The sequence below is a fragment of the Fistularia commersonii genome, chromosome 11 (genome assembly GCF_037954325.1).
Source record: "Fistularia commersonii isolate RoL2024-O1a breed Wild chromosome 11, RoL_Fcom_v1.0, whole genome shotgun sequence".
NCBI classification, from domain to species: Eukaryota; Metazoa; Chordata; class Actinopteri; order Syngnathiformes; family Fistulariidae; genus Fistularia; species Fistularia commersonii.
The window spans coordinates 9,262,643-9,273,891 of record NC_141294.1 but is presented as its reverse complement, the minus strand read 5'-3'; positions in this window follow the sequence as shown (position 1 = coordinate 9,273,891).

Below are 11,249 nucleotides of genomic sequence, written 5' to 3'. Positions count from 1 at the left end.
GGGTGTGGAGACAAGTGGAAAAGAAAGCGATGAAGACCATCGATGTGGGAGGAATCTGTAGTATGCAAGCTCTTTAAAAGGGTGTTGGGTGCTGTAACTTCCCGGACTCATTGTCTGCCTGTCTGGGAGACTGGAAGGGTGGGGGTGTTTGGGGTAGTGGGGGAGTCAGGGGTGTGGGGTGCCTGCAGTGGTTAAATGTCAGTTCCTTTCATGGGGAGCCAGAAAAACCGGGCACAGACAAAGAACAACAAGGAAGTGTGGGAGTTGTAGCGCAGACAGCAGTCCCCATGGATGACTAGTGTATGGCGTGTATGAAACACAGACACTTTGTCCTTCATTCCCATTTCTCAGACTTGTCCCCATTATTCACGCACAATGGGGGTGATGACAAAAGACAGCTTCATTTAGGAGTCGGCTGATCAAAACAACGTAATTTTTCTGATCAATCATAATCCGATACGATCAAAGATGTTTTTCCTTCATTTTATGAATGAATCGGTGGAATTTAGTTTTGAGCTTTACCACTCAATTTGGGGCTTCTATAGAAATGCATGTGTTCTTGTTCGTGGAGCTAATAGGTTTGTGCCTGTTTTTTGCCATGTGCATTTATTTATCACAATTATTTGCAGCACTCACTCCTACTTACATCGAGTGTGTGTGTGTGTGTGAGTGTGTGTCTGTGTGTGTGTGTGTGTGTGTGTGGAGGTTTGGAACCTAACGGTGCTTTGATGTGGGGAAAAATCTCTCCTCTTGTTGGCTATCTCTTAAAGGGGATAAGAGAAACTTTGAAACTTGCCTCAACTCCACCTGCTGACTCTGTAATCCCCATTTTAATGATACACTCAGCTCCTGTAAATCATTCCACATACCTGCACTCATTTCCCCACGAATGCTGTTGGTAACCATAATGAGTTTACACTCAAATATGTTAGCATTGAAATGATTTTGAATTGGGAGTAATGTGTTGGATGTATTTCCTTGGAGGATTAAAGTCATTGAATTAGGCACCATCAGTCCAAGATCAGTCATTACTGTGGCTGGCTGGTTGGCATAGAGCTATCCAATGACCACAACTCTGGTGAATGAGGTGGTAATTGAAGACGACTCATCGGTTCCCTACAGTTCCTGGACTGCAGAACTAAGAAGTTTGATAAAAGGCTTTCCATGACTCTTTCAGTTATTCCCTAAAATGCTATGAACCACTGCAGAGACATCGAGGGTTGATGGGGATGTTGAGCCACTGTTTCCTTGTCAGTCCTAATGGACTTAAGCTCATATAACTCAATTGGGCTTATGGCCCATCTTGACATTTTACCAAGATTTAAACTTAGACAGCGTTAAATGCAGTTTTCACAGCCTCTGAATTTGATGTAATTATGAAGTCATCTAACTATTGATTAAATTTCACTGGTCTTACACGTTGTGCAGGTCATATCATAAAATGTGCTAACATAAATAAGTCTATGTGAAGGACACCTTTCTTTGCAATTAAATGTGAGATAGTTTTATGGGTGTAGAAACACTAAAGTGCTAGCCCCCATAAATGCCATCTAATAGGAACACCATCGACCGGATCAAAACTTGAAAAAAATGTACTGCTTTATTTGACTTTGATGCAATGTCAAACTGTGATGATGCTAAAACTGCTGTCCAGATTTATAACAAGCATCACTTTCCTGATTTTGGATATAATGGCATCTTTTAAATCGAGACAAACCCTGACTGCCAAGACATACTCAATAGATGAGTCCATCCACTGTTTTGGAGAAAAATGTTGGAAAAACTGAGCATACATGGAAAGCCACCAAATCAGAAGGTTATCAACTGTATTTGATTTTAATTATTTTCTCTCTATATGTGGCCCTGCGATTGGCTGGCAACCAGTCTAGGGTGCATCCCCGCCCAGCATCCCCCGTGACCCCGAGACTACCTCAGCAGACTATAGATGCTCTAGAGACACGTGCACATATACAATTAAACTGGGCTTTTGGAAATTACACATGACTAGTAAAGCCTTTTAGAAGGTTACTGATGAAGTCATGCTTCTGTTGATCATGGGTATGGTTTCATTTTGGTATTATTTGGCCTCATCTCTGCTTTTGATACCATTGATCATTTTTTTTTCTTCAAAACCAGCTTGGTCGTTGGTTGGTTTAAGGTGGTTTATACCCTACTTTGCACACATGGGCTTCTCAGTCTCTGTGGCTCAGTTAGTCTTAAACCTAGCACCTCTTTCATGTGGTGTCCCATGGGATTCTTTTTCGCCCATTCGAGTTTTCCTTATAGTTTCTGCCTCTAGTATAAATTACCAACAGCATTTGAGGCGTTGCCACATGTTTCATCCCGATGAACTCCATTTATCATTTTTCTTTATTTATCCAATTGCTTTCCACACGATCCCTTTGAGATTGACATTTGGATTAAGAATATTATTTGAATATCTTCTATTAGCCTTCCATTAGAGTATGATGAAATATAACTATTTATGACTGTTTTTATCCATCCATCATCTGCTGTTTACTCTGCACTCAGGGTTGCAGAGGATGCCAGAGCTTATCCCAGCTGTCATCGGGTGAGAGGTGGGATATACCCTGGAACGGTCACCATTCGATCGCAGGGCATAGACAAACAACCATTCACTCACTCACTCATTCGGGGGAATTTTCCGATTATTTTCCCAATTAACCCGCTGTATGTTTTTGGACTGTTGGAGGAAACCGGAGAACCCGGAGGAAACCCACGCAGACACGGCCAACAGAGCTTTTTATTGTTATTATTTTTTTTATCCTAAACATTGAATTCAGATGTAATTTTTGGTAAATAACTGTCATTCAATATTCATATTGAATAGCTTTAATGACAACATTTCTTTTAGTTGAGAAGAATGGCTTGATTCAGGATAGTTACAACCTAGAATGAGTTCAGCAGTTGATAATAATAATAATAATCAGACAAATATGTTGTGGTCAGTACCGTAAATTAATAATGCAACAGGAATGCATATTTTAAGGAAGATGCACAACAAGCTATGCAATTGTATGATGTGGTACTTGTACAAATACCGGTAATAGGCATTTGAGATCAAGCGAGGAGCCCAAAATTCTGCAGGGTCCTTGCAGCAGACCTTCTTCTCCCTCACATGGAAAGATGGCAGCTGATTTGGTTCAGATATTTGACAAGGATTCTTCCAGAATGCCTGTAACTGGAAGAGGAGGATGTGATGATGAGGGATAATCCACATTGGGAAAGACTATGGAGATGCTCTTTACTCATTACCTAGGGGAACCTATGGGTGAACCTTTGAAGAAAAAAAAATATTAATTTCTTATTAATACACTCTTGAAACTTACAAACTGTTCTCCTACAGTGGCAATGTTAGTGTAAAAGTAGATTTGAATGGAAGTTAAATGTCATTGCTAAAAATAGTTTCCTTTTGTCAGGTTCATGGAAAGAAACCTGCATGTCATCACATCCAGATTTCAGCAGAACCTAGGGAGCTGCTGAGTGTTGAAACAGGAGTTTCAAGAGTTTCCATGGATTCAGACTAATATGATATAGTAATTCTTTAGCGATGATTCAAATCCAACGACCCAGGAAAGCAACTATTCTTTGATGTTCTTTTTCAGCAACTTGAGAAGCAATTTGAAATATAATTAAAAAGTGTATATATATATATATATATATATATATATATATATATATATATATGTATTCACTGTATATAACATCAACAAGTGTCTTATCTGAGCAAGAGTACCTTCATTTTTCAACCTTTGCCAAGCAAAAGCCTTCCAAACTGCCTCTATGATTAGATTTATTCATTTACAAATATAGTTGGTTCTTATACATTTTACAACTATATTTAACCAGCTGAGTGAATTCTACCTGATGAAATTTGCTCAGGGGTCAGACAAAAGCAACATTGCATACTCTCAACAATCACAAACAGCTCATAAAGACAGTTATATTGTCAAGAGTTTCCTGTCTGAACTGCAAGAGTTTCCCTGCCGGAGCTACAATGGTTTCCTGGCCTGTAGCCTTTCCGCCAACCTGCCTCTGTTTATCACAGAAAGAGGGAGAAAGAAAGAGAGGAAGGTGGAAGGAAGGCAGGGTTCAAGTAAGATAGAGGGGGAGCAAGAAAGGACAATGGTGAAGAAAATGATAAACTGAAAATATGTGGATGGAGTTAAAACAAAGTAGGAGGAGAGAGAGCTGTTAAAATAGAGTATCCGGTCCTCAGTAGTGCATTGTCTTTTGGGCCGGCAGTGATGTTGATACCCTGCCGATCCAGGATTATGTAACTGAATGACTGATTGTTGGCGTGCGTGCCATGAGACTTATCGATACGTCCTTGAGCGTGACCTTTTTTTTTTTTTAAATGTTGCCTTGCCACTGGTGAGATCCATTCCTAGAAAAACTGTTGTTCCTACACATTCCCATGCTGAGTTATATTTCCTCACTTTTCAGCTCTGTGTTTCTCAAACTGGAGGCCAGACCCTCCCGCCATTTCCACTGGAGGGAGGGGAGGGGAGAGACATTTAATCACAGTCAAAAAGAAATAGTTTAAATTTGTTTAATTTGTTCAGATGAATAATTTCAATAGGATGAGAGAGAAAGAGAGAGAGCATGTATAAGTTGAGGTGAAATCCTTTTTTTTTTTTTTCATTATAATTTTTTTTTTTTTTTTAAACAGGTCAATTAAGGGATTTTTTTTAACCTTTCCTCTAACTTTACCGGTATCTTTGTAGATTTTTGTTTTACATTAGGCTTAAAACCAGTTGCTGGTAAATGGTAAGGTATTGGTAAAATGACAATTTTCCGGATAATGATACGATACACTGCACATTACTTAAACTCATTGTCTTCCTCGGAGGCTAACAAATAAAAAAAAAAGAATGAACTGTCTAATTAGCTTGGAAACTAAACCAAAGAAATAAAATTGACCATTTTAATTAATGAGGTAAACTAGTTACCAAAGACATACAGAGGCAACTTGATCTGTGTGACAGTCAACCACGCCTGCATTTCATTGAAATCAAATATAAAAAGTAGAGCAACACACCCTTGTTTACAGCTGAATCATCAAAATTACATTTCAGAAGAAGTTTCATTACTTTTTTTTCACAGAAAAACAGAAGTGCACCTACTTTATTTCAGCTGATCTGGGTTTTCAGTGCTCTCCATATGGGGATCTGTTATGGATCTTCTAACAAAAATAGGTCACCTGAATAAGAAACTGTCCGCTGGTATGGACCACACATGGGAGAAGTTTGCCTTGTTGGCTTTCAGCCAGTGAGATACTGCAAGCTGGACAGCTTTTACAAAACACGGCCAATGTTAATGCGGAAGGTTTCAATTTAATTCAAACTGTGAGGTTTTGCTAATCCTAACCTTACACTGGTGTTGCTTGAACGGGTCTGAAGACAGCTGGCTGAACATGGGCCAGTGTTGGGTCATCTGACAGGAGGCATTCATGAATTTAATGCTTGTTTAATGCTTGGCACAATGTTGTAATGTGATGTTGACACAGTGTATGTATTTAAGCTATTGTCCTTTCAAATTTAATAAATCAAATTTAAAAGGCTGTCAAAGACCAAACCTCTTTTCACATTTCTGTCTCATTTCAAATGAACCAAATGGGCAAAAATGTAACTGAAATAAAATGACTGTGTCCCCAAGCTAAATATACTTTTGCAAGTCCAATAGCTTTCCTGCAGTTAAAAATCTTGGCATTTCTGAGAAAAGAAATAGTATAAGTGTCAATCTCACTGTCTTGGACCTTTGGAGAGTCCATTTAGGGTAGAGTGATCTCTTAAATGGTCTTTTAAACAATATTTATTGAGCATTGTTTCAAGTCTTAAGTAATAATTAGTCAATCATATTCAGGAGAGATACGACATGCAAAGTGGTTGAGAAAAATATGCTGCCAATAACCCAGCCAGCTTGGAATCAAACCTTATGACTAACTTTTCAAATAAATTCCACCCATGACAACACTTTCCTTCAGCATTCTTATTTTAGAGATAACATCCTTCAACATTGTCAGGATGTTCTTGAAAAAATATGAAAAGACTCCTCTAACTCCGCCATTTTTATAACTGCAGTCAGGATACATATGGCATTGCTGCTTTGAACACACACATATACATTTTATGTGGTTGTACAATTTGATAATGCATTATAATGTTTCTACACAGGCATTGTGTATACAAATCCAGAGAACATTCGCGCCAACATTCAGAGCATGTTTTTGAGTTGACAGATTGTGAAATTTTTATTTACAAAATTATTTCTCACAATTTTCAATAATATCAGAGAAGAAAAGAAATATCAGAAAATATTCATATCACCTTACTCTGGTTTGTCAAACATTTTGTTGAGCTTTTGAAGTATTAACAATATTAGCATAATGTGTGCTTCATGCCAATTTTGTAAGATTGGTACTCCTTGCTGTGTGGCAACTCTGGATGTCTTCTGGTGAACAAAACATTTGACATGTTATATTATTGCATGTGTGTTTGACGATGTATTCACTTTTGAACGAACTGTGACATGATGGTTGTATAACAGACTTACGACTTACGCTACAGCTGTATCATTTTCTCACCATCTGAGTTTAAACACCATCATGTAAACTGATTAGTAAAAGGCTATACAGCAAACAAGCAAAATCTGCTTGTGTGTGTGTGTGATTGTGCTGACCCAGATGATGACACACTTCAATAGTTTCCAGCTGAGATGCTGAGTTACATTTCATGGAGGTCCAGATTGTGACTGGGAGCCAGTGCCAGGCGCTCCTCCCGGCTTCTCCCCTGGATAGGGTGCATACAGAGTCGAGACAAAATGGTCTTTTATTTATCGCTGGTCCTCTGCACAGATCTAATCCCTAATACAAAATGTAGTGGAAAGCCTCATTCCAGACCTGACAAAAACCTCCCACACTGTTAATGCTGCTTACGCTGCTCCATCTCTTTCATACTGACAGCAGCATGGTTTTATGGGAGGAAATGCACACTGTTATGATTTAGGCCTACTTTGAGTTCTTAGCTCTAGGGGCCGAGTCCGTCACAGTGAGGTGTTTCCTCACGAAGCCACACAGACTGGTGCGGCCTTTACCTCCTTTTGAACATTAACTCTTCATGGCCAGAAATATACTGTAAACTTTAGAACCCCCCCCCGGGCTGCTGGTATTAGTGCAAAGGGTAAACAATTTGTTTTGCTACATCCCCTCTTCCACAGCAGGGTTCTAGTTCCTTGTTATGTTGTTGGTATTGGATTGGAAAAACAGCTTCATAAAGAAAGGAAAATAATCATTAAAAAATTCTTGTTAACTTACTTAATCCGCATTTGAAATTAATCGGAAGGCTGGCGGTTTGATTCCTTGGTGAAGATACTTCACCTCGAATTGCTCCCAATGGCCTGTTTAGCGCCTCGCATGGCAGTTCTGACAACCATTGGTATGTGTTTGTGAATGGGTGAACATTTTCTAGACTAAAGCGGTGTGAAATAACTATTAAAGTGGCGACCATTTAATGCAACACAAAGCGCCGTCACAAGTAATTTTTTTTTTTTTGCACACACAACCCAGTATCCACTCAAATGTTCTAGGTGTTGCACCCTAATATTTTCTGTCCGTATGGCACAGTTAGTGAGCACTGATTAAGATGTAGCCACATATTTTCCACCCTGCTGTGAAGTTTGAGTACGACATCTACTTTGATGTATGTTGTATCCAAAAAAGAAAAGCCGGCTTTTCTGCTGTCTTGTGCTCCAGGAATGCAGCGACCGGATCACAGCCCCAATAAAACCCTTCTGGGGTCTAGAGATGAGGGAATCAGTTGCAAATGTGTGCGCAAAAAGCGAGACCCTGAGCTGTCACACGATGACGCTGAATGAAAAACTGAACAGACCTCATTCATTTAGCAGGTCCTCTGCCTCAGCGAACTCAGAGCACTTTGCACTTTTGCCTCATTAACCCTGAGTTGCACTCAAACACATAGCTACATGTTTCCAACCACCAAAACAATGAAGGAAAAGAAAAAAAAAGTCACATGCTGGCTACACAGGAAAATTAATGGTTGTTAACTTAGGAATCTGAGATATATTTTTTTTAATAATTGAAAACTCAGGGCGCAGATTTATTTACATTGATTTTAAGAACCATTTTTGATCATATAGGGCTATGGTGTGGAATTATCTGGCAATGTGTTCTGTGAACTGGAGAAGGTCAGAAAAGCAAGTGGCGCTCTTACCACCAAGGCTGCAAGCGAGAGATGAACGAGAGATGAATTGTTTTCTGTTGAGTAAATAAAAACTATTGTGAAAAGCGCATTTGTTTTTTTTCCCTTTTTTCCTCTTCTAAAAGCAAGTGTTAATGGTGTCTTTAATGCATCAACTCGAGAAACTTCAACAATAGAGGAACGATTAATGGCAAATAAAACATTTGTTCATTTGTATTCTTTTCCTTTCGAGGACACCAAGATGCCTTAATTTGGGAGTTTCACCTATTTCACTTATTTTAAGTATTATACTTTTTTATAATCCAATACTTTCTCAAGGTTGCGTTATTTGCTTATTTATTTTTTTGTACAATTATTCAATTATCCGATCGGTTGTGTTTCAGCAGGTCCAAATTTGAAACAAAAGAAAACATTTGAGTTCCCTTGAAACTTAAATAATTTATTACCACTAGAGCACCACAACAATACTGTGTTACATTACAGCATGGTGGGTCACAATAACATCATCACCATCAAAAGAACAACAAATACACACACAAAAAAAAAAATAACAGCTCTATCGGGGCAGTCTTTGTGCCGAGCTTCCATTGAGTCCCCTGGCACTAAACGTCGAAATAGGGCGGGAGGGTCGTATCGCCTATATTTATATTCCTCATTCAATAAAGGGAGATGTGGGAGGGTTTTAACTAAAAGAAAAACAATAATTTCAAACTAGTAAAAACAAAACAGCATCAGTGCAATTTCTTCTTATTAAAGGAACAAAAAGTTAATAACTGACAAATTCGATGGGTGAAATAAAAGTTCGGCAGGAAGACATCACACTGATGACATTAATACAAGCTACAACAGAGTGAAAGACTTGACACTGATACAAAAGTAGTATTTCTGCTCATTTTTGGCTCTTAATCTTAGAGTTCTCATCCAACTGTTCATTTACACTTTTCAAAACTTTTCATCGCATTAATCGGCCTCCATCTATCTCATCATCACTTACCGAAAGACAACATATCTTCTTGCAGAAAAGCCAAAACGTTTCGCGGCCAGCATAGACTGAGTGTGCGGCCCTGACACCATTTACTTAAATGTAGAAACCATCATCTCTTGTGGTCATCTATCATTTTGGGGAAAGCGTTCAATTGCAAATCATCAATCACAGCTGTACAACACTGAATGGAACATGATGGCCAGTTTTGATCAAATGGTTGAAGAAATGTAACACAGTTTATAGAATTAATTTCAATTTGGCGTCCTTTTAACCCTCATAGCTGACTATTTTTACAGGTGAATTGTTGGCCATTTTTACATGACAACTCTGACTTGCTGTCTGCTGATAATTGCATGTACAGTACATGCATAGTTTTTTTTTTTTCTCATGTTTTTATTATTTGATGTTCATCTATGACATTATCAATCCCAGATGGGCTCTTTGAGAGGAACAGGAACTTCTGGGTTTTATTCTAGAAGTGAGAGCACACATTCAAAACAACACTCCTATTTTGTAACTTAAGTTGCAAAGAAATCCATCCCTTTGTTATCATTAATCATGAGGCTTACTCAGTGTATCCGTGCAGTCATTAAAAGAAACATTTGGAATAATTCAATATATCTGTTTTTAGTAGTTTTGGATGATTACTTTTCCCAGAGGACTTAAGCTCGACAGAAGTGGACAGTGATTGAGTGTAGTTGTTTCAGATGTGTCTTAAATGCACAGGATAAAGCCTATGGTCAAACCCACTAGGATCATTGAGAAAACATGGTTGCAGTGTTGTAAATTTAAGATCTAGTTAGTTTAAAGAAAGCTAAAGACTCGAACTAAAGAAGCGGGCAAAGTCCATTAATCAGGGATTGAAATCCTGTTTGTTATTTTCTGAATACACGCAATACAATTAAAGTCCTTGACCTCTTCACAGTTTCAGTTCAAAATCCAAAAATATACATCATATCTACCAAATTAAAGAAAAAATATGGCCTGAACACTGTGACTTGTAGTCTGATCATAGCCAAGTATGTAGTTTATAGACAGCAGAAAAAACATCTAGAGTGTCGGAAAAAACTTCAAGACAGACAAGGGACATTGATATGGAGGAAAATTCAGCAGATATTATGATATTCTACTATACTGGTTAAACTTCATGGGAGCTTAATAAATCTTTAAAAATGCTTAAAAAACAAACCAGCAAAAACAACAATAACTGTATCGTTATGTGTGATTAGTGATATAATTATCATACACTTCTAAGCCCATGGTATACTCAAATTTCATATTATCATGGTAAAAAATAAAAAACTAAAAATTAAACATTGTACAAAAAATACAATCCCTACTCCAGTGAATATGCTCACTTGGAAACAAGAAGTCTCTACCAAAATCAACAGCCAATGGTCAGATATACCTTTTATCAATGACATATGAGGTAAAAGGCCCATGAAGCATTACCTGAGAAACTAAAAATGGTAAAAACAAAGGGGGGAAAAAAATCAATTCTCATTGAAAATCAACTGCAAAGTTAAAGAAATAAGGCTGCTCAACTACTTTTTACATTCTTTCTTGTATATTTATGCAAAAGCTCCATTTCCCATGAAATTTGAAACAAAGCAAATGTACGAAAAAATGTTTAATGTTCTGGCTTGAATTTACTGAGATGTAAAGCCATCTTCAGTACAGGGTTCCAGTTATTACTGCCTGTTCTGTCGAGCTGGTAGATCCTACCCTGAAAAGTTCTTTGTCTTGAGATTGTATTAGGTTTGCTTATAAATAGGTTACATAACATATATTTCTCTTACCATGTGGAGTGAATCATACAGTGTAATATGTTGTATTCAAGTTATTACACAAAGTTTTTTTTTTTTTTTTTTAACTTCCGTAACCTAGAAAGTTCCTGTTTCAACTCTTTTCTCTATTTTGACGGACAGAAATAAAAGAAAAAAATGATTAAATGACCCTCTGTAGAGTTTAACATATGACATTTTTCCTCTTCCAGTGGTGATTACACATTTGTAACAGAGAAA